The 21,461-nt window shown below is 45.3% G+C and overlaps 1 protein-coding gene across 2 annotated transcripts in view; it reads right to left on the reverse strand.

The window, feature by feature from the left end:
• The window catches only part of ARHGAP24 (Rho GTPase activating protein 24), a 407,100-nt gene that overhangs the window by 383,187 nt on the left and 2,452 nt on the right, over positions 1-21,461 (reverse strand). The window contains exon 2 of one of the 2 annotated variants that reach the window (XM_019552870.1): positions 1,029-1,088. The exons of the other annotated variant lie outside the window; for it this stretch is intronic. The gene's annotated coding sequence lies outside the window, so the exon portion shown is untranslated. The remainder of the gene's footprint in view (positions 1-1,028; positions 1,089-21,461) is intronic. 2 annotated transcript variants of the gene reach the window in all.

Below are 21,461 nucleotides of genomic sequence, written 5' to 3' on the forward strand. Positions count from 1 at the left end.
TGAAACGTGAGTTTTTCTGTTCTTTATTTTTTTCAGGAAGCAACAGAAAATGGTACCCTACGCATAAGGGCATAGCTGTTATTGTTTGTTGCTGTTTTATGATGCAAAGTGAAGAGTCCTTAGTTTTTCAACCTCCTCTGCAACGCTTTACCATGTGCCAAATATTTTAACCTCTGTGCTTTAGCATGCCAGCCCAGCAAATTGGAACACCCCAGTGTCATCCTCGAGTGACAAATTCTGCATAAATATTGGAAGCTAGAGGTTACCTTTCAAAATAAAACTGAATAGAATTGTCTATTTGGTATGTTATTCACAAATAAGTGACACCCTTTGCTCTGAATAAGGGTTGGTCAGAATTATTTTTTGTGGGTCTTCACACTAGATCATGCTAAATCCAATAGAGCAGGCACAGGAACCTAGGTTTTCCATGCTCCAGACCATACAAGAGAGTGTCTTTTTCCATTCCCTCAAAAGCCTGTTCTAGACCAGAGTAATCTTCCTGATGACAATGTGGTTGCATTAATATGTTTTGGCAAAACAAGTTTCGTTGTGCCTTTACACATTCTCAAGTAAAGAAGCTGTCCAAGAGCCTATGATTTCTATCTTGCCATTGCCATTGCCAATAACCCTCATATTTTCTTTCAGAAAATAAGTTAACAGCTTCTCTGCTAGTCCTACACTCCAGATAACATGGAGCTGTGGCTTCTGTGATCCTCTGCTGGAAACATAATGTAATGTCCTTTGGCATATGGAGATACAGTGCATACAATAACGCATGGCTACAAGTTATTCAAATGTGTGATACAGAGCAAGAAAGCACAAAAGCCTCTCCATGGATGAGAGCTGGAAAAATAAGTTAATATAATTTTTCAAAGCTTGTCCTTGGAAACAGCTGAATCATTTCAGCTGAAGCACCAAAAACATTCAGACTAAGACAGACATTCAATGTAGGAAATTTCAACCTGAACAATTAAAATCTAGTAAAATTACAAGCAACTGAAAACAGCATTTTATAATTAGGGACCTACCTAAAATTGCAGTTTCACAGATTTTACAGAAACTAAGAAATCCAGAGCTGCCCGGAGAATCTACGGGGGAAAAAAAGAGTTTTTTATTAAGTCTTCCTCTCCTCTTGGGCAGCCTTGCAACCCACCTAGGAGAAGAAAGCACCAGCCGGAGGGGCAGCATGAAGGGGGCAGCAGACAAGATAGCATCTGCCCCTCCTACCTCCTCTCCAATCAGTGCTGAGGGGTGGGGCCAGACAAAGGGTAACCAGCAGTCAAGATGGGAGGTTCCCCCTTGTCCCTCCTACTCCAGGACCCTCTCCATTAATCAGTGCTGAGGAATGGGGCCTCTGCACCTATCAGTGCCAAGGGGTGGGGCCTCTGTGAAATGCCTGTGAAATGGGCTGTTTGTTTAGGGACAAAGCCAGGAAAATGGCTTTGCTTTCCAGGAATTAAGTAGGTACCAACATATAATAGAAAATTAGGCAACTTTAAAAAAAGACAGGACTAAATTTATCATCTCAAAGAACTGAGATTAATGTACATGTTGTACCTTTATCAGGTCTATTCAATATGTATGCCTAGTTTTTCAACTTCCATGCACTTTTAAAGCATTTAATGCAGATACAACCATTGTTATGTAGGTATTACCTGAATTTTTCCAGAGCAAGTAGCTAACACAAAGGTGCTAAATGAATTGGCTAAAGGCCATAGTAGAACTCACTGTTAAGAGATGAATCCCCATTCCCTGTAGTTACACAGCAAAATACCAGTTACAGAGAGGAGCAGATCTGCTTACATAGGAGCTACATAAGCACGCTCTTATGCCACAAGGAGAAAGAAAAGAGGGAAGGGAAATCAGCAATAATGGAAGAGATGGAGGAAGGGAGAGCAAGAAAAAAGAATAAAAAGATCAATAACTTTAAAAGTTCTGATAAGTCCTTATGGTCACCTTCTGTGACAGTCTGTTTAATGCAGACTCAATTGGCACTGTCGTTTTTACAGAGCGTGGTGTATGTGCCAAGGAGTTCTTTTATGGCTGCTAAGTCCAATGCATGAGTGACAGTCCCACCCACAGGTAGGGCACGCCAATACCCTAGAAATGCTCTGAATCCAAGCAGCAGATTGGTCATCATAAAACATGATCCAGTCCGCCTTGCAGCGTCTCACTCCATCTGCAAGCTAACTCCACCAACAAGAGCAGCATTCTGCAGTCCTTTACCAATCAGTCATCTACAGAGATACCAAAAGATGCTGAGTCTTCTTTACAATTATCCTGAAATCTGCACAGTGGTCTGTCTCTCTTGTTAGACCATTCCTGGGCTTCAAAGTACAGCACATTCTTCAGGATCCTGTGATCCAGCATTCACTTGACACGACCAAGCCACCTGAGTCTTTTCTTACCAATCAACATTCCCATGAATGACATATGATTTAACACTTCGACACTTGTCACCTTGTCTTGCCATCTTATTCAAAGAATTTTATTCAGGCATCTAATATGAAAACTATTTAGTCATTTGGTATATTTGGTTGTCCATATTTCTGAGCCATATATAGAAGTGTGGATAAAACACATGCCTCATAAATACAGATTTTCACTTTAGTTGACAGTTTGTTACTGTTCAAGGTTCTGTCTTGCAAAAGATCAAAGTTCCTGGCTGCTTTGCCAATTCTACTAGCAAGCTCAACATCAAGAGCTACATTCCTGGTAGCAGTAAAGCCAAGGTAGAAAAACTGGTCAACAATATCAAGAGAAGTACCATCTCAGATGATATCTGAAACAGGTTCTGAAGAGTCTTGGTACATGATAACAGTCTTCTTCAAGCTTACTGCTAGCCCAAAGATTTTGCATGAGTCGAAGAAGTTGGTACTGAGACATTGTAGGGAATCAACACAGTCATCCACAAGGGCCCTTTATCATCTGAAAACAACAGGCCCTTTATGATGATCACCTTTACCTGTGTTTTAGCTCCAAACCTTGCAATGTTAAAGAGTCCTCCATCATGTCTAGTGCTGATGTAGACACTCTCTCAAACATTATGGAACACGTGTTGAAGCAGGTATGAGAAACAAATGTTAAACAGTGTGGAAGCCAGTACACAGCCCTGCTTAATGTATTTAATATATGGAACGCAGACTAGAAAACCTCAAACCCAGTACATTATATATTAGGCTCCAAACTGCTGGTTGAGCTATACACATCTTTGAAATAAAGCTGGATCACTTTTTAAAACATTCCGTCATGACCCTATGTAAGTTGTTTCAATAGTTAAGGAGTTTATAACTTATTTTTAGTTTGGTTTTACCTCACTTCCCCATTCAATTCCATTATGCCTTTTCTAGGTAGATTAGAGAGAGAAGAAGTATCAGTAGGCACTTGTAGGCTGAAGTAGGCACTTGTAGACTGTGACCATGTCACCCCTTTACTTTCTGTTGGTTATAACAAATGGCTCAAGCTTCTTAAATCTCTCTCTGTCAAGTCATATATTTTAGATCTTGAATCATTCCCCCATAATTTCTTAACAATGTCCCTTCAAACATGACCCGAAGGTTCCAATCAGGAGTGGTGAGAAAGCAGGGCTTTTTGGAGATCCCAAACTGCCAGCCTGGTAAATGGCTAAGTAGCCTGGATAATCTTTGGCAAGACATTTTTCTACTTGTATATTGCACCTTCATGCTACACAAAAATCTGCAGAGCTCATTAGTAGGACCAGTGGGGGCAGAACAGTGACATTCTCTAAATTAGGACAGTTGTTTCATCTGCCTTTTTATCTCGGATTTTATTCAAATAAAGAACGAAAATGAAATAAAACAAAAAAGTTCCTCCTCTTACGGTAAAACTGAAGTGTGTACATGCTGCTACTCGTTTAAAAACTGCTTAAAAGACCACTAGCCTACAAGGGAAAATATTTGTATAAAAACAGTATTATATATATTTTGACTACTTCAAAATTACATTGAATAAGGAGTGGATATGCCCACCTAAAACAATGGGCGCCCCGATACCATTTTAGGGACTCTAGGAGCAGGCACATTACAAATCAGTAAGTCATTTGATATTATATTCAGTATACAGTTTTACTTTTGAAAGGACAGAACAAAGGAAATAAACTGGATTGCTCATTTATAAGAGGCACTGAAAACACTTTGCCAAGTGGTATATCCTAATTTGGAAAGAACATGATGAACTACTTGTTTAAGAAGGTGAGTGTTTCTATAAGGAACAAGAGAAGTTAGGACTTTCACCAAGTGACTATTTAGGCAGATCAGATATGTATGCTACATTTGAGTTTCTTAAAAGTTACCTCTTATTTTTCAAGAAGAATAAGAATTCTGTATATTAGTATTATAAAGACAATTTATCCTGATGCTATGTGCCAAAAGATTTAATCAAAAAGCCTTCTCCAGTACATCAATATTGAGCCTTCTCCAGTACATCAATATTGAGCTTTCTCAAATGCAATTTTTGCCTTTAGTTTTACCTAATCACCACCCCTACCAGGTTTTCACAACTATCATGGAGTGTAGAATCTGGTTCTTCTTACTGTTCTACAAAGATGACTAGAGTTTCTGCAGAGATATTTTTTCTGAAATGTTATCAGTGAATGGCAATCCAAGGACTTACAACATAATCAGACTTACTGACCAGAAGCCTATGCAGCTGAAACAGTTAAAAAAAACTGCAAACTAGACTTCCCTTTCAACTAGATCAAGATCTGATGTCAAGCAGCACAGAGCTAGCCTTGTTAGAGTAGAGGCAGGGAGGTAAATACTTTTAGACAGCATTCAAAGGATCATCTGTCAGAAAGGTATAATGAGGTTTGCAGAGAGCCTCACTGAGGAGTTAAGTGGCTGCAACAGCTTTTAACAAACTCAAGGCAAGAATACAGTGAAAAATTTAACCTACCCTTTTGAAAAATAATTTTCTGCTGCTGGCCATCACACACTCCTTGTGTTCAAGCCCATAAATATAACTACTCAGTTATAACTTACCAGCCAAGCAGTACCAAGAAATCAGTCTGTCAAGTGAAGCAAGAGCTGCTCCTCATCACCTTTGAATGACAACAGCATCACCTCCTTACACTCTGCCTGTCTTCCATATATTGTAATATTTCAGGTTTTGTTTTCAGGTGACTTTACTATCAAATTCCTTGATGACTAAATTTACTATGCTCTGACTATAGTATATAGTCATATACCATGACTAGTAAGCATGACCTTTCCTTTATTGTTTCATTGTCCTGAATTCATTCAGCATTCAGTGTAATAGCACAGATCATAAATGAATTCATTTACTGTTTACTTCCCCTAGGTATTCCACTGTAATTTAGCATTAGTTATTGGGCACTTAAAGCAGCTATGAAATCTTTACTGTGTATTCAGGTAAAGACATTATAAAACAGCAACAAACAATAACAGCTATGCCCTTATGCGTAGGGTACCATTTTCTGTTGCTTCCTGAAAAAAATAAAGAACAGAAAAACTCACGTTTCACAGCTTTCTTGTTCACACCAGAAGATGAAGATATCAGAAGAAGCATCTCAGGAGTGACACCATCAAATAACATGCAAATGCCTGAAGGGGGTCTAAGCATTTAGGATTGTATTTAATGAAAGCAAAAGATCACCTTTGTGAACTCATATTCTGCACTTTTCAAATTGCTTGGTAAAGGTAGCTGGAGCAGTGTGCTTTTGCATTGTATGGCACTGCTGTACAAGGGCTTAGTCTCATTGCATGATAAATATTCTCAACACCATATGTGCCATGTGGTGCACATTCAGATTGCTGACTTAGCCCTTCCCTGATGTTGGAGATGCATTCTGAGCCCTGTGAGCACAGTCCTCAGGCTGATGACAGGAAAGCAAGGTACGTGGGAATTCATAACATATTAAATAAAAGGGGACTCAACAGCAAGCAGTGAGATAATAAAAAGTGATGCACTAAAGGAACTCTGCCTGACTCTAAGATTTACACAACGGTGTGGCAGGGCACTGTTGGTGCCTGCCACTTTAAGAGCTGAGCCAAGCAGCCTGCAGGTGGTTGACTGCAGTGGCCATTTTAGATCTCTGGCTGCCTATATAAGCAGGGCAGTTCTATGCTGGTAGGCTAAATAGTAGCATTACCTGGTTGTATGAAACATCCTGGAGGTAAGGGCAGGAGCTGTAGGGGATGATTTTAAGGTTCCTGGTCTTAGGCATGATCTAGAACTGCATCCTGCTGGGAGTGGGTGGCCTGGTGGGGCTCCCAGTGGTATGGGAGCCCCCAGGAAATGCCAGGCCAGTTACCACCCTGGTGAAAGGTGGGTTGGGGTGCTTTAACCCCAGCCCCCATCTTTGGGTGGGTCATCTAATGTTGGGGGGCAGCCATGGCTACCTGAGCCTTGTGTGGTGCAAGACCCTGAAGAATGAGTGTGTGGGGCCAGGCATGGCTGTGGCCACCTGAAACCATGTGGGGGTGCAAGACCCCAAGGAGATGAGAAGCCCCAGTGAAGTGGGGAAACCCAGAAGGCTAGGAGTCCAGTATGTGTATGAGTGAGGGTATAGAGTTGCCCCAGAAAGAGCCAAGATGAGCTCACTACGCCAGTGAGGGTCATGGGAGTGGCCCAAAAGACAATATGTCTGGCACCCAAGGTATGAGCTAGCTAAAGCCTATGGCCTAAGGGCCCCACTCCAACAGGGAGCAAGGCAGTACAAGTTGTCAAAATGAGACCCTGAGAGGAGGGTGGTATGAATATGTGGGAGTATTGTCATCTGGATGCCATCACTGCAGCCCAAGCCTTGCCATAGGGGAGAAATGGAGCCACAGATGGCACCCCCTGGCATTGGGGCAAAAATGGGCAGCCTGCTTACATAACATTTCAGTTATGTTCCATCAAGACACGGCAGGTGAGACAGGTGGGTGGCATGCCCAGAGGCAGGTGGGGAAACTGGCAGTGTGGCTAGTTTGGGAGTCCCACTTTGCCACACACAGTCAGTACAAACTGCACCCTCTGCCACCACTTCCTTCTCCTCCTCCTTCCTTCATCCTAACAAAATGATTTGCCTGGCAAATACAGAGCTTAAAGTGATTAACACAGGTTGGTTCTGTACCAGATCCCTGCTAGCTACTATTACAAAGGGCACAGTGTTAGGAATCACTATAAAAAGTAACGCCACTTCATAAGAATAGTTGGCTGTATTAAAAGTTGGATTACTGTGGAAATCTAGCAGGTATATTTCATGATGTCCACATTAACAATCACTAAAATCTCCAAGGTTAGTGTTTATTACTAGAAACTTCAAAGAACTTAATAACGGACTCATTACAGTAAAAAATCACCAAAGAGAGAACAAAAAGGGGATCTAACTTGTATGACATGGATTTGGTACAAGTATTTTTTTTTTTTTTTTGGTAACCCTTAAGACAAAAGATGCAGAACATCCTGAGCATGTCCACACACATTTGAGCTGCTGTAAGAGCATGTGCTCACATGTGGTGCAAATTTGACCCCGGGCTCTTTGCCTTGGTGTGCATGCCCAGATGTGCACTCTGTTATGGAGCAAATTCTGCTGCTTGGGGCAAAATAACTCTGCCTAGCTCCTCTTGGATCTACAGCCAGGGGGAGCTAGAGCCTGGGGCCAGCACCACAAAAAGTTGTCCTGGGAAGTACTCAGGGCTACTTGCTCTCAGGGGCTTCTGGAGCCTCTGGGAGCAAGTTGGCCATGCCCCTTCCTGTCCCAGGCTGCTGCTGCTGCTGCTGCTTGCTTGGTCTCAGGAGTTTCTGGGGAGAAGATGGCCAGGCCCTTTCCTGCCTCTGGCTAGTATTAGCTGCTGGCTTGTTCTCAGAGCTTTTGGAGTAAGTTGGCCAGACCCCTTCCTGCCTTGGGCTGCTGCTGTTGCTGACCCCCCCTCCCCCCCAGGGGGGTCCTGTGCTGCATGTCCCTCCCCCGCCACTGCTGCCAAATCCTAAAAGTACCTTGCTTGCCATAACTGCCTTGGCAGGCCACCTCCACTTTCACCAGAAGTACACCCTAAGTGGCTGAACTGGATGGTTCCTACCATCACTGCTGCTGTTGTTTCTACTGCTGTCCCCTCAGGAGAGACTGATTCCCTGCAGCACCACTTAACACCACACCTGTACTGGATTACTTCTTAACTGGCTGCTCCTGCCTTCCCCTGCAGCTACCTCCCTGCATCTGATTCTGATTTGTCTTCCTGCCTACTGCTCTGCTGTTGAGCCTCTCAGGCCTCCACCTGGGTGCTCCGGACAGCTCTTCCATAAACAAAGCCTCTCCACTGCTCCAACTATCTTTTACATCTGCCTCAGCAGCCTTCCCTGTGTATTTTTGCCCTTGTGTGGTAAGTCCTGTGGTCCACTCCCCCTGACCTGGCATTTGTGGGGGGGTTGCCCCTCCTCCCCCATTTTCAAAGCATAGGCCTCCTGGTTGGTTGGTTTGTTTGTTTGTTTTCCTGTGGGGCTGCAGCTTGGTGAACTTCAGCCCCCTTTCTCCCTATCCCCCTTCTCCCCCAGAACTGCAGCCTGCCCCTACTAGACTCACCAGCACCACAGGGTATTTTTTCTTTATCGTCTTCCCTGCCCTCACATGAAACAATGGCAGGAACATTCTGGAGTGGGGGGGCTAATGCCCCCACAGAGCTTCCTCCTGCCCCCACTATGGGGATGGATCCCAGCAACTCTCCTTAGGGGCTTGATGCCACTGCAGCCTCCACCCCAGAGGCAGAGTCCAACCAAACTTCTCCAGGGGTGAAGAAGCCTGCAACCTCTGCTGCAGGGGCAGGTGGGACTCCAGTAGGGAGCCAACAGGGCCAGGGGGCTGCCTCTGACCAGGTCCCACCTGGAGGATTTCCCAAGTCCCACCTCCTGTCATTGGGGACCAAGGGCAAGGACAGTGGGAAGGGCTCCTCTTCAGCCAGCCCACAGACAGCTGGGGATGGGAAGGGCAAGGGTCCTGCCCCCAACCCTAGACCACCAGTGCCTGCGGGGGACTAAGTCCACTACATCAGCTAGCACACACGCTCAGCCTGTCCTTGGCCCTAGCCCTGGCCGTATCAACATGGGTCCTCCCAGGTGGGGAGCTGTAGCCAAGTACAGGCAGCTGTGGGAGACCTGAAGCTGGGAGGCCTTGACCTTCCACTGCTGGCCTTTCACAAGATGGTGGGGTAGAGCTGGAGCCCAAGGGGGTCTGTGCAGGGTCTCTGACAAGAATGGCCCATTGATTAGGGAACCCCACCGTGCTGGACTACGGCAAAAGGAGGAAGTGAGGTTTTCTGGGGAGGGCAGAGACATGCCAGACACCAGGGTGGCTTGAGTGGGAAGTTGTAGTGCTGGAGTGATGCCTGGCCACTGATCCAACCAACCCATCCCTCTGTGCAGCTTGATGGGAAGATCTTCATTCTCTGGATGACCACTGTGCCCATGATCCACTTGTCTGCTTGCACATCCAGCTCCTTTGGGGAATGGACCACAGCTCCTGCTTCTATACCCTGGAGAGGAGTGGGGGGCCAAGAAGTACATCACCTGTCCTTCTGGTGGGTGACAGCACCTGCCTCATGGGTTCAGGTGATATGTGTCAGTGTGCACAGGCCTTCTATGAAGAGCTCTTCTCCCTGGATACAACCGATGTTGAAGCCTGTCAGACCCTGTAGGAGGGACTCCCACAGGTCACTGTGGGTAACTGGGGCTGTTTGGAAGCTCTTCTCACTCTGGCTGAGTTTTGGGCCGCTCTTCTCCTGATGCCTGGCAACAAGGTGCCAGGTGTCAATGGGCTGACCACAGAGTTCTACCGGGCTTTCTGAGACTTCCTTGGCCTGGAACTTCCCTCGGATTTGGCCCTGACCATGGCAAGTGAGGAACTCCCCATCATGCCAGAGGGCTGTGCTGACCTTCCTGCCAAAAAAGGGGGATCCCTATGACCTGAAGAACTGGTGTCCCTTATCCCTCCTCTTCACTGACTACAAGGTGGCAGTGAAGGCCACCTCATTGCCCTTGCAGTCTGTGCTGATGAACATGATTTATCCTGATCAGATGTACAGGGTGCCCAGACATTCCATCTTTGACAACCTGTACTTGGGTTAGGACCTCCTGGAGCTAGTGCACCTGGAGGCCTGTCTTTTGTCCTCCTATCCAGGACAAAGCATTTGACAGAGTGGATCACAGGTAGCCTGCAGCATGCCTGTGAGGTTTGGTTTGGGACCCTGCTTCATACGGGCTCTCCAAGTTCTGTATGCCTCTGCTGAGTGTTTGGTCAAGCTCAACTGGACCCTGACAGAGCCCATCCCATTCAGGAGAAGGGTGTGTCAAGGCTACCCACTGTCAGGCCAGCTGTACATCTTGGCCCTGGAGCCCTTCCCAGGTCTCCTGCAAAAGCAGGGGGTGGGGTTGCTCTGGGAGTTGGCAGTGCAGCGGGTCCTGTCAGAGTATGATGACAACATACTCCTCATGATCCAGGACTTGAGTGACCTGGTGCAGGTGGAGGCCTGCCAGGCATTGTACTTAGTTGCCTCCTCTGCCTGGGTCAACTGGGTCAAGAACTTTGGCCTGGTGGTGAGTGATGGGTGGCAGGTGGGATAACTCCCACTTGCACATCAGGATCTGCTGGAGCACAGGCTTGCTGCTCTACTTGGGGGTCCACCTATCCCCCACAGACCCCTTCCTGTGGGAGAACTGACACCAGCTAGAGGCAAAGGTGGAGCAGCTCTGGGCATGGCCAGGGCTCCTGTGCTGACTTTCCCTTTGTGGGAGAGATGCTGGTGCTGGACCAGCTGGTCCTGTTTATGCTCTGGCACTACTTATACAATCTGCCTGTGCCCCCTGAGGTCCTGGCAGGACTCCAGAGATGGGTGCTGGAGTTTTTCTGGATGGGACAGCACTGGGTTGCTGCAGAGGTCCTGATACTCCCCTTGAGGGAGGCTGGCCAGGGCCTGGTTTGCCTGAGCAGCCAGGTCCTGGTTTTCAGCCTTCAGGCCCTGCAGAAATGGTAGGCATAGGGCCACCTGGGGCATGTCTTCTTCCACCACTTCTGGGGGCTCTGATACAACTAGCAGCTCTTCAGCCTGCAGGGCTTCTCCCTGCAGGACCTGCCAGATTTCTACCAGGACCTCCTGGTCTCTGCCTCCAGGTCCCCCATAGCAGTCACCCAGGGCACTGACCCGCTTGTCAAGCCCCTCTTCTGCAGCCCCCAGCTGGTGGAGGACACCAGCTCAGTCTGCTTTTCCACCATCCATCGCTGCCACCTACATGCTTGTGTACCACACTGTCCATCATGCTGCCATTGCATCACTCCCAGCCACCATGTGGCTGAACCTGCTCAGTGACACTGTGCCTGGGGCACTCCAGTGGCAGAGTCTGTATACTCCACCCTCATCCCACAAGCCTCTGGGGACCGCAGCTGGAGGCTCCTCCAGGGAGCCATTGCCACAGGTGTGCATGTGGTGAGCTTCATGGACATCCTGGTCTCCTACCCCTTCTGCAGGGAGAAGGACATGACCCTTGAGTGTGGCAGGCTGCATCCCCTCTACCTCCAGAACCTCCTCCTGAGGTTCTGGTTGAATTTCAGCCCCCACTTTGTTTTTGGTCACCCCATCCATGGCCCCACCAAGTCCCAGGATCCTCCTGGTCAACCTCCTCCTAGCTCTGGCCAAGTGGGCCCTGTACTTGACCAGGAAGGAGGCTCTGACTGGGAAGGTGCCCAGAGAGTGCGGGGCCACTCTCCTTTCACTTGTCCATGCATGTTTCTGGGCAGAGCACCCATGGGCGGTGTCCACCGGCTCCTTGGATGCTATTGAGGACTGGTGTGTGCAGCCTAGCAGACTCTGCTCACTGTCTCCCTCAGGCACACTTATATTCACTTTTTGACCCTTTGAGCCACACAACATTTCTATTGTGTTTTTTCCATGAGCTGTCCCAAGAATTTAGCTGTTCAATTCATCCATTAGCCCTATAAAAAGGAGCTACTCATTAGCCAGGTGGGCCTTACCCATGGCAATTGGATGGACAAATAAATAGGAGCTTCTGACGCTTAGTCACTTGGTATCTGGGGACACTAGCCTATTGTGTCAGCTATACTGCTGAAGCAGCATCCCAAATTCACTTTTTAAAATCCATATTCTTCCACAATTAGAACAAGGAGACAAAGAGGGATTGATCAGCTGGGCAATGTTTTATTATTATATTTACATGTGGATACCCCCTATGCATTGCCAATGGTCCCCTGCCCCCTACAGGGTAGACCTCCCCACACACACAGAGCACATGGACTACCCTGCCTGCAGGGTCCCAGCCCCCCTGCTGGTCTCCAGCTGCCCCCAAGCCCTCCTACTGGTCTCCTGCCCCCTGTTTATTCCCCTGCTCTTCTTCAGCTGCTGCTGGAGGCTGGAGAGGAGCAGGAGAACAAGCAGGAAGCTCGTTTCACCCCCACCCCTGTTGGCTCCCCAGGATATTGGTATTGTTTGACCCCTGGAGATCCCAGGAATTTAATTTTGCTCCCACACTGCAAATTTGCAATTCAGGGAACTTTGTTTGTTTTTGTTCCTGCACATGCCTCTTGCAGCATCTCATAAGGGTTTGAGACCCTGCAAGAGGCATGTGTGCGCTCATCTGGACACCCCCCCCACCAATGTTTATCGAATACTGACCCTTTATACCTATTCCACAGCATGTACAGGATCATGGTTTATGTTAGGAACATAGGACTATAAGGGAACCCTTGGCAAAACCCAATCCTCAACCATGGCAGGCAATCACGCGAACTGCCCTCATAAACAGATTGTTTCATTTTAAAAGCAGTTAGGATTTTTGTTGGGGCTACAAAAATCTATCTAGTACTAGAAGGCTTTTCCAGAACTGCTTGTTGCTCTGACCATTGAAAGCCATCTTCAAATTTCCATATTCATAGCCAGTGTATACCCATTTGTTTGTTCTAGCATTTCCTTTTAGTTCTAAAGTAACTCTTTTTTCTAGTGTTTAGCCTTCTTCTCCACTGTCCTCCCCCACAATTTGTTTATAACAATCATATCCTCTCCCAGCCTTCAGTTTCTTGCCTCTTTTGGTCACCTCCCACGAAATGTGAAAGCCAAAGAGATGATGGACAATATCCAACATGATGGTCAATTTTGACAATATCCACTGCACATGTTCAGAAGAATAAAGATTTGAGCTATTTATACCCCCTGCCTTAAATTAAGTCTTTTCCTCCCCTAGAAACAGGCATTTGTATTTAAAATAAGTTAAATTTTCATTATACAAAAAACATTTGTATTTGTAAGTTCTCTCTCAATTTCTTGCTGTGCACATATTAACGTCTCTTAGGAGAGGAACCCGACAGAGCTTATCATAAATCTCAGTTTACACAAATACATGAATTTTAAATGCTATTCATTATCCAGTCCCGGAGAATGAAGGTAGATGAGTCAACTATGCAGATGCAGGGGTTTCCTGGGAGAAACAGAACTTCTTAGCTCTAAGCTTCCTTGAATCAGAGTCTGTGGTACACTGTGTCCCCCATGATTAGAACCTTACATACAAATAACCTAACTGAAATAGGTCCCTTTTTCACAGGCTGCTCTGATGCACATACCACTGTAGTCTGATGGAGCAGACTCCAGCATCATGTCTATCAGCATCCCTGCACTGAAAAATGGTAGTGGGGTACTTTAAACTAAAGCTTGTTTAAGGGCTTTACTTTAAAGTGCCCCACTGCCATTTGAGAGTCCAGGGATGCTATTACATGTGATGTTTTAATTAGCACAGCTCTGAGAGCTGCACTAATTAAAAAGGAGTCCCCTCCCCACTGCCTCCCAGAGCACATCTATAAAATGCCCCATGAGACCAGCTTAAAAAAAAGTATTTCAGTCCCATGTTTTGCGTTTGCACACACTAAAAGCACACACCCGATCTTAATATTGTCTCTAAAGGCAAGCTTCTAGCCATTGAGTTTAAGGTAAAAGACAGCTGAACTTCTTAAATAATAAGACCCCAGCTCCTGGAGTCATTAAGGGAGGACATTCAGTATCACAAGCCTTGTGTCAAAAATCATGAAGGCTGGCAAGACTGAATCTGGCAGACATTTAAACCAAAAATGCCTTTCTAAACTGAAGTACAACATCTTACCAAACTTTAAAATTTTTTTAATCTTAAAAATCATTTTTCCATGTCATGCTAGAAGCTTTTCACTTTGAACCCTGTGCCAACACAGTTTCTAAATTCTTTAAAAATTCATTATAAGCAGGAAATTTTAATAACTTTCTACTTTATACAAAGTTATTGCAATTTCCTACTGCAATAAACAATTAGCAATGAATGATTATTCAACTCCTTGTAGCTCGTTCAGTCTAAATTATTATTTTTAAATGAACGATGTCCACATAACAGAAATCTGTCTAAAACCTCCACCCTTTCACTCCTACATACCGTGTCTATTTATTGTAAAGGAGGTAAAGCTATGAAGATCAAGCTGGATTCTATTCTATCTTGTTCATCATGAAAAATATTAGGGCCCCAACCTTGAAATTCATTATTGACATGCATGTGCAGAATAAGGGCCTTAACTATCAGGGTACATCTAAGTCATGTACAGATATTTAGTTTCTCCTGGGACAGTCACTACTCTCAGAAGAGAAACCATAAGTCTACAGATATTCAGGATTTTCTTCCAAGGCAAAAATGGCTACTCCAGAAGGAGAAAAACAAACAACCCTAGAACAACTAAGGTTAAATCATTCCCAAAAGAATTTCTCCTGTTAAAGCATACACAGTTTCTTCTGAGAGAAGCCACACTTCAGTTCTCCAGTATCCCAGAGTGCTTTATTCTTGCCTTTCCCCAGGAAGACATCATGTCACTCACTGGACTCTGTTGCTCCAGCCAAGCAGGAATCATAACACTTCCCCTTCACAATCTCTACACTGTGCTGCAAGGAAACACAGGCAGTTTGGGTCAGTCAGTCAGGACTACCCTGTCCAGTGCTACCATTTGATCTCCAAAAAGACTGAGGGAATCTGCAGAGCACACTGAGATGTATACACAGGGGAACCCTGGGTTTGCAGTGTCAACACTGAAAGCATGTTGTTTTTCAGTGGCTTAGCAGTCAAATGTCTGTTCAGGAGTCTCTAGGTAAGTTTTTGAACTAGGAGAACAAACCTGGGAGAATTAGCCCAGATCATCTGATGTATGCATCTGTGCACCACATCTGCTCTCAAGCATGCTAGAAAAAGAGCTCTTGAGAGCAGATTGAATTTTATTGGTAGATGTACTAGGACTTGCAGCAGGGCAAGGGAAGTGATTCTTGCCCTCTATTAAACACGGGTGAGACCATATCTGGAGTGCCGTGTTCAGTTTTGGGCCTTCTACTACAGAAAGGATGTAGACCAACTGGAGAGAGTCCAACAGAGGGCAACAAAAATGGTGAGGGCCTGGGCCACATCACTTGTAAGGAGAGGCTGAGGGAACTGAGCTTATTTTGTCTAAAGAGACAACTGAGGGAGGATTTAATAGCAGTCTTCAACTACCTGAAGGGGCGTTCAAAAGAAGATGGAGCTAGACTGTTCACACTGGTGGCTGATGACAGAACAAGGAGCAACAGTCTCAAATTGGAGCAAGGGAAGTTTAGGTTAGATATTAGGAAGAACTTTCTCACTAGGAGAGTAGTAAAACACTAGAACAGGTTACCCAGAGAGGTGGTGGAATCTCCCTCTCTGGAGATTTTTAAGACCTGGCTAGACAAAGCTTTGGCTGGGATGATTTAGTTGGGGATGTTTGTGCTTTGAGTAGGGGATTGGACTAGATGACCTCCTGAGGTCCCTTCCAGCCCTAATTTTCTATGATAAACTATTAGTTTGCACTTGTAATACCAGCAAGCTTATAAACTCAGCAGGTTCAACCTTGAAGTTATTGAGATGGGCATATTTTTGTTCCCATGTTTATTTCTTCTTGAAAATTCAATAACTAAATCATAATTTTGAAGCATGACACTCATGGTGCCCATTTATAAAGCAGCTTTTGTACTGCATTCTGCCAGGAAACAATTTATTTCTTCTCAAAACAAAGCCAACCTAAGCTTATATAAGAAAGCATAAATAATAATGGACAACAGTTTTTGTTTCTTTTTGCCACTTGAATTATAAAGGTACAGTTTTTCACCTGCTTCAAAGATCACTCCTCTCCCCACCCCTTTTAGCTTGTTTCTTGGGACAGGGGAAGGGAAGAATTTCTAGAAACAGCTGCACAAATATTGCAAACTGGTTATTTCCAGTGTCCAGGGGTTTTTGTTGTGGGGTTTTTTTAAGCCACCTTACGATGGATAACTCCCATGTCTGTCCATAAGACATGATTTTGATCTTGTTTCAAGAAGTGAGGTAGAAGGTAAATTCAAACACACACCAAGACAGTGAAAATGAGTGACAGCAACAGCCAGCATGACACACCTAAACACTAGATGGCAAGAGACCAGTCTCTAAATACTCCGAGGTATTTTAGAGCAGGGCTGTTCAACCACACAACCCACAGCACCATGTCACCTGGCCCGTGGGGCTCTCCAAAGGTCTAGAAGTTTAGCAGTGAGGGAGTGGCTGCCAAATTTCTAGACCCAGGGGAGCCCTGTGCCCTACACACTGCCCAAGCCCAGCACAAAGGCACAGCAGAGATGGTTCTGGGCCCCAGGGCCGAATCCCCATGTTGGGGGTTGGAAGGGGGTGGCACTGGGCCCACATGGCCCAATCCCAGTGTGCAGGGGAGGGTGGCAGTGCCAAGGCTCCTGAGGACCAATCCTGGTGGGAGGTGGCATTGCCAGACCCCTCAGAGACCAGTCCCAGTGAGCAGGGGGTTGTACTAGGGCCCCTTGGGACCAACCCTGATGGGAGGGAGTGGTGCCAGGGTCCCAACCCAGCATAGGGGGCAGAAGGGGATGGTATGACAGCCCCCAGGGACCAATCCTGGTGTGATGAGCAGTGTAAGGCCTCCCAGGACCCAGTCCTTGCATGAGGGGCAGGGAGGGGCTAGTGTTTGGCCCCAGGGCATGATAATGGCATATAGCACTCCATCAAGCCTGCAGACCAGCTCCAGGACACTCACCTGGCCCACAGGGCCAAAATGTTGAACATCCCTGCATTACAGCAAGGAGACCAACATTTAGCTCATCATTTTGCCATTCCGTGGACTAACAAAAGACCAGGCTACAAGACCAGCCACATGTTCACAATGTGAACCAGAAATCACCACTTCCACTTTGCCCTGGGTGCCCAACCATCTCCCTACACTGCTGCTCCCATGCATGCCAGTAGGTGGAGACCACTGAAGGACAGTAGCACAACCTCTTCCTACCACTGTTTTTTCTACATTGTCACATATGAAGGCAAGAGATCACATAGACAAGCTGTAGAAGGACTGAGCCCCAGACACTGCCGTGATACTCTTTTGTGGTTACAACTCCTGCCTTGCTTGGGCTCCTTAGGTACTCTCCCTCCTGTCCTGCTCACCATGCCTTGATGGAGTTATTGGTTTTGGAAGTGGGAAGTTGCCCAGGTACCCTAGAGCAATCTCTAGTCCTTTGCTCTGCCAGCAAATCCCTCTTGGGCCCTCTAGTTCCACGGCTGCCCTCATACTCAATGGACTCTCCTGGCCCATCCATACCCCAAGGCCTTTGATGCCTTATGGGCTGTTTGTGGTCTCTAGCCTCCCCTATAGTCAAACTTATGTCTTGCAGGTGTTACTGGCGATCCCTCAGATGGGACATTTTGCTCCCTAGTCCATCAGGCCCTTTTGGGCCTCTATACCCTTTCTGGGGCCTCACCCTTCTCCTCTTCTCTCTCACTGGTCCCCTTAGCCCAAGGCCACATTGCTGGACCTAGCTTCTGGGCTTCAGCCCTCATCTCATCCTTCTAAGCCATGGTTTCACCCCCTTGGTCCCATCTCCCCCCTGCTCTCAGCATTGCTGGGATCTTCTCTGCCCCTCATAATCCCAATTAAATCCACCACTGCGAATCATAAGCAATCTGGCTATTACTAAAACTCTTAGCTCACTGGCTATATACCAAACCCAAACCCATCCTGGGGCTTAATCCTCTGCCAGCCCTTAGCTCCTGACTTGCCATTTCTAGGCAGCAGCCAGTAACCCAGCAACAGTCATCTTGGTGCAGAACTCTTCTTTCTGCAGCCTGTAGGGACAAACTCTCTGCCCTGACTCAAGCTCTAGGCTCATATGCCTCCCATGCTCTGCCTCTTCTGGTCAGCTGTCTCCCCAGCCACTTGCTGGGGTTTCCAATCAGGGCCTGACTGATACCTCCCAGGGCAGCTTGCTATTGCTGCTCTGGCTGCTTTAGGACTGCATTTGCTGCCCCTAGCAGGGCTCTGTCCTATTATTGAGCAAGTAGCACAGCAATAGCTATTCATATGTCTATCCCCTGGCTGCCTATTTGCCTACAGCCAGCTCATCCTATGCAAAGTTTTTCCCTACCCAGGGACTTCTCTGTTGCTGCTTTTCCCTCAGTCAGGGGCTCCCCATTACTTTGTTTCACAAGCCTTATGTTACGTTCCATCTTTTGGTGAGGCCAGAACTGCTTTCTGCTTTTTTTTGTGACCCATATTTTTCCAATTGCTCCCACAGTCCAATAAAACAAGATATGACCCCATACACCATTGACATCAGCTCAGAATGGAACTCAGTACTTTTAGTGCTAAAGCCAGGAGGCTACAGATCACTGCACTGTCAGCAATCAGAAAGCTCTTAAGCTATCTGATTTTCCACAGATTTTTAAACAAAGAGTGAATCTGTTTTGATAATATTGATGGTGCCAAATAACTAATAATTCAGTGAGAATCCAAACCTGCAAAACTCATCTCCTGACTGCATCTCTGTATAACAGCAAGTGCAACATGCTACAAATCTCTAAAACTCACTGGAAAATCATTTTTAAGTTGACAGAAAACATGTAGAATGCTAGGTAAAAGCAAAGATACTAATATGCTAAAATCAAGGCATTCTGGCCTTTTAAACACAACAAGGAATGCCTCCTGTCCTAGTTCTAACTTGTTTTAGGCTTCTTAAAACTACTGGGTGATAACAGATGTGGCGCTTTGAAGCAGTGTCAGCAAGGCAGTTTAAGGAAGAGACGAAATATACCATGGGCCAAGATTACACCACTGGGGAGTGGGCTAGGTGGCTCTTCTCTCACTGCAGAGTGATCATCCACTTTCCTTGCGAGTCCAGCCAGTCCTTACTCACAAAACCAGAGAAGTAGAACAAGCTTGGTAACACATCCTACCAAAGGCAGTCAAATCCCAGAGTCCTCCCCTGCCAAAAACCATGCTGGGATCATTTTCAATAGTCAGTGAGAGACCTGAACAGTCATGCCATACCCTGGGTATCTCCCAAGCAAAAAGGAAAATCATCTCTTTCCTCGACTTTTCTCCTTCTTGTTTTCTTTGTGGATTTGACCTAATTGGCAGACACAGAAAACCACTATAGGTAGGTGGAATATAGTTTATATTAATACAGAGTTGGAGGGCAAGCTTGTGTGTAACTGGCCACCTTCTTCAATCCATATAACACTGATTGTTCTAAGGATTCAGGGGGCCAGCCAAGGTTTCAGACCTTGGAAGAACTACTAAGGGAGGAGTCAGAGTTGTGATGCCCAGGTGACCATATAGCAATGCTATCAGATGGCTGCTCAATGGCCCATGGGCAGGGTTCTACAGGTTTCATAATTCCACACCTGTGGAATTACCCAGAAGATTCACCTCAATTTAGAAATCCTTTTTTTCCAGCAATTGTGGCTGGGAAAACAATCTTGAAAATACATGTCAAACTGATTCAGCAATGCCTGCCTGCTATGTTACTGTTTTTCAATGACCTGGGAAAAAAGCATTGCTTACATAGTTTGCAGATGACACAAGTGGAGAAAAAGTTAATTATGAAGAGGACAAAGACTGAATCACTTTTTGTAAGTTTGTTTCAAGCAACAATATGCATTTCGGTATGGCCAAATAATGAAGTTATGTGTAGGTCAAAAAGGGCAAAAGATTCTGGAGGCCTCGATAGCGGGTCTGAAAGAGGTCTGGTGGCTATGGTGGATAATTAGGTACAGATGAACTCCCAATGCACAAATCATCAGAAAGACTAATGAAAATGCTAGATGTGTACACAAAGTAGTATCAAAGTTATATGACCTCTGTATTTCATCCTGATCTAACAGCTACTGGAATACTCAATTCTAGTATCTACAATTCAATAATATGTTAAAAAGTTGGAGAAGGTTCAGAGAAGGGCAATGAGAATAATTAAATTGGATAACATGCCTTGCAGAGAGAGACTCAAGGAAACTCACTCTGTTTAGCTTTACAAAGAAGAGGTTAAATAAATATTTACATGTTGAACAGAAATTTGGTAAAAGTGTGCTTCATTTTACAAAAAAGGATAAAACAAGGCCCAATGGCCAAAGGTTGAACCTTGACAAATTTGGACTGGAAATTATGCACATATTCTAACACTGAAGATAATTAAGCTTAAACAGCTTTCCAAGAGTTGTTGGGGAACCTTTATCAAGAGATTTCTTTAAATAAAATAATACTTTCTAAAAGAAATGCTCTGCATCAGACAAAAAAAAACTGATGCGAGTCGTGGCACATCAAATGAGAACAGCCCTGCTGGCCTTATAATCTATGTGTACTTCATCATTTCAGTACAGTTCACAGTATGCAAGACAACTATTACTACAGAAAAGTAGTTAAGGAAACAAAGGACCTGATATTGCAAGGAACCACACCTTAGAGAACAGGCACCTTAATGCCTTTCAGTAAGTCTCTCCAGGTCAGAGTTGAGACATACAGCTACATGGTATGAGGTCTTGCATACCTTTCCTCAAGATCAAGAGGTGCTTCTTTTTTTTCCCCCCCCCAGAGTAGTCAGCTGAGCACTTTCTGATCGCTAAGAAAACTGTTTGTTTGGGGTTTCTTCAATTTAAAAAGTAAAATAAAATAAAAATAAACGGTGTGTGCAATGGAAAGACCTGACATTCCTAAACTGGACTTCCCTGCCCCCCCCACACAAAATCTGCTAGTTTGTATCACTGGCAGCTATTCTAGATTTTACTAGTATTTTCTAGAATATTCTAGTATTTTGCTTTATTTTCAGCAAGCCACCAGGATACATATTTAGCATAAAATATACATGTAGGCTGTGTACATTTGCTTGTAGTTCCTTCTCCGTTTCATTTATGAAGTATAGCTGAGCTTTAGATTCAAGTGTTATTTCAAGCTCCTAGCCTTCTAAAGGCAGACACTGTAGTAATATGGATTTATTAAGATACCCATGTACCTTCCTACACTAAAGTAATACCTGGCATGTGTTCTTCAGCTTGAAGCACTCAGCATCACAAAACAAACAAACAAACAAACAAACAAACAAACAAACAAACAAACAAACAAACAAACAAACAAACAAACAAACAAACAAACAAACATTGCA

The sequence above is a fragment of the Crocodylus porosus genome, unplaced genomic scaffold (assembly GCF_001723895.1).
Source record: "Crocodylus porosus isolate Cpor-Errol unplaced genomic scaffold, CroPor_comp1, whole genome shotgun sequence".
Taxonomy (NCBI): Eukaryota; Metazoa; Chordata; order Crocodylia; family Crocodylidae; genus Crocodylus; species Crocodylus porosus.